Below are 3198 nucleotides of genomic sequence, written 5' to 3' on the forward strand. Positions count from 1 at the left end.
TCGCGCCCGTACCGGACCGGGACCAGCAACGGGATGGCAACCCTTGCTGTTGCTCCCACGCCTCGCTCAGCCAGTGAGTGGGAACCGGTCTGTATGTAGGATCCGAACCCTCGGCGGGAGTGCCTGCCGCACTTCCCAAGCGGCACACTGTAGCAGTGCGCCACCGGGCCGGCCCAGGCACAGCTTCTTCATGATATTAAAGGCTTGACCCTGATGGATCATAAATACAACTGACTAATTCTAACTTATGATGGTACAACTGGTGTCAAACTAGAGTCCTATGTAGTATCTCAAGAAGATTTACTATTTCAATTTAACACCTGCTGTGACTCAGGTTCTTTACCTATAAAATAAGCCACCTCTGTACTTATGTTGTGTATATACAAGATGGCTTCTGGGATCCTTAAAAGAAATCTGCACATATAATAGTTTAAGCTACTTAAAGAAATATATGTATTTTATAATATATATTTCAACTAAGTAAGGTCCTTCTAATAGCAGGTCTATGAGTCAGAGCTCTGATAAAAGAGAGAAGGCTGTTGTTTTTATTCAGTTTCTGGGGCATTTTCAAAGATCCAAAGCTCTTTCATCTTGTTTTAAGTATTCTCTCAAAACAACCCTATCCTTGGCCTCTTAATCTCTGTCTCCTGTACTCGTATGCGTGTGTGTTTGGTCTTATGAGTGGCTGCTTCCTCTCCACTCAATTCACATGTAATTCATGCCACTGTGTTTTGATATACTTATTTTGAAACTATAAAGCCTCCTTATTTTGTGACTATGAAACATTCAGACTTATGGCTTATATGGAACACACAGAGAAAATTGGCACTGTACGATGAGAAAGCTTTAAAACTTAAAATCTGAATATTTTATAGTAGACCAAATGTGTGTGTACATAATCAGTGATCTTAAAGAGTTTATGTAACATACCACGAAAAAACCACATCTCTGCTGGCGTGAAAGAAGACCACTATTTTTGCACAACCACAAACTGGTTAGAAAATGAGGAAGAACAGATTTATGAAAAAGGATATTTGAGCAATCAACCAACCTGAAAATCAGACGGAACTCTCTTCCATCTCTGGTGAAAACTGTGATTTGTTAATAGCCATAGCTAATCTGAGCTTGTTTTACAACTTAGCCTAGGATCTTGCTCAAACTTCTTGTGTGCACAACTCATTAAATCAGAGGAAAGGCATTCGGCTACTAGATAACCAAAACCACAGCATTGTGAGACCCCCTACAGTTTGCATCTCCAGTTATGGTTTTCCCTTACCAAGCATTCTTTGTCCCATACGGTTTCTTAAAATTGGCAAAGTCAATACTGAATGCACCTATTAAAATATTCTGCAATAGAAACTTTCTTTCCAAGTATTAGCTTTCCATGCTCATCTTTTGGAAAAGCTTTAGATGTGATAGGAGCAGGCATTAGGGGCTAGCAGTTCCCCCACCACAAAGAATTTTTCCCCACAGACTCCACCTTCCCCCACCCATACCACCCTTGGGGGCAGAGAGCCCGGAATCTCGAAAAAGTGTAGCTTGTTATGTATGAATACAAAAAAGGCTGTTCTCCCTCCAGGAAAAATCCATTTTTATAACCCAAACTATAAATGACATCAGACAGAGAGCCCGGAATCTCGAAAAAGTGTAGCTTGTTATGTATGAATACAGAAAAGGCTGTTCTCCCTCCAGGAAAAATCCATTTTTATAACCCAAACTATAAATGACATCAGAGCCACATTTGCTGCTTTTCAAGCAGACATCTTAAAATGGAAACAAATTGTTTTAGGTTGGTCACACGTACTTTCTGCTTTCATAAGGAGACATATTTACAGATAATTTTCACCACATCTACAATGCTCATGATTATTCAGTGAAATAAGTCTTCAGGAAAAAAAATCCAAGCTATCCCTGTCTGGTTTGATAGTACATTGGATTCATGTTAGAATCTGCAACACCATATTTGATTCATGTGCTGGAATTTCTTCATTATTATACTTTAGATAGCAGCATATACATGGCTGAATTTTCATCCTGACAGGTGGTAAATTATATCATATTTGGGGACATCTAACATTTGTTAGTTCCTTTACCATATATAGAACTTACACAAGCATCAGGAATACATCATATTTTTTTACATATATGTTTAAGGCTGTTTCAAGAAAAAAAATCAAGGCAGGTCTTTCTGACATGGTAGGATGTACATGGAGTTGATTACAAAATTGCCCTGAAAAAATTCTGGAAATAGGGAAATAAAATTGATGTCTGAGAATCACACTGTTAAAAAGCGTTCATATACGGGATTATAGCAAAGTGATGCAAAGTAGACAAGTCCCAAAACAAGACTTGACTGACTGACTGAAGAAAGGTAATAGCAAATTTATAGAAATAACAGCTCATTGGGGGTGGAGGGTGGGAAGGAATTGGTTCAGACATTGTAGTGGATTGAATTATGTCCCCCACAAACTCACTGCAGCTTGAATTGTGTCCCCCAAGCTTTATGTATTAGAAACTTGGCCCTCACTGTGACTGTTAAGAGGGTGGGAAATCCTATCGTGGTGCATCTCTCTCCCTCCTTGCCTCCCTCTCTCTCTCTCTCACTCTCTCTGTCTTTCTGTCACACACACACACACACACACACACACACAATTACCTGCTCTTTTTCACAGTGTGAGGCTTGCCCAGTCCACTGTGAAGCACCTGGGGAGAAAATAACTCTAGAAATGAACATGGAAACAGACATATCTCTACCCTATGAAATTCTACATCTGGGCCAAAGCCTATTCTTCATGAGAGTGAGCTTCCTAAACAGCACTCCAGAGCGCCACATGTGTCCCTTAGAACAATGACAATATAGTAGGTGCCCGACACCATGCTACTGTCTTACGTAGATCATCACTTTTAATCCTCGCAACGATCTACTGAGGTCAATGCTGTCTGATTACCACCTTTTACAGAAGAAGAATCCAAGGCACAGGACCCATCCATTGCACAGTGAGTGAGTGATTGAAGCAGGATTTTATTTATTTATTTATTTATATTTTTATTTATTTATTTATTTATTTTTATTTATTTGGCAGCTGGCCAGTATGGGCATCAGAACACTTGACCTTGGGGTTATTACACCGCGCTCTAACCAAGCAACCGTCCAGCCCCAAGGCAGGGTTTTAAACAAGGCAGTCTGATTTCAGAACT

The sequence above is a fragment of the Galeopterus variegatus genome, unplaced genomic scaffold (genome assembly GCF_000696425.1).
Source record: "Galeopterus variegatus unplaced genomic scaffold, G_variegatus-3.0.2 Scaffold1016, whole genome shotgun sequence".
NCBI classification, from domain to species: Eukaryota; Metazoa; Chordata; class Mammalia; order Dermoptera; family Cynocephalidae; genus Galeopterus; species Galeopterus variegatus.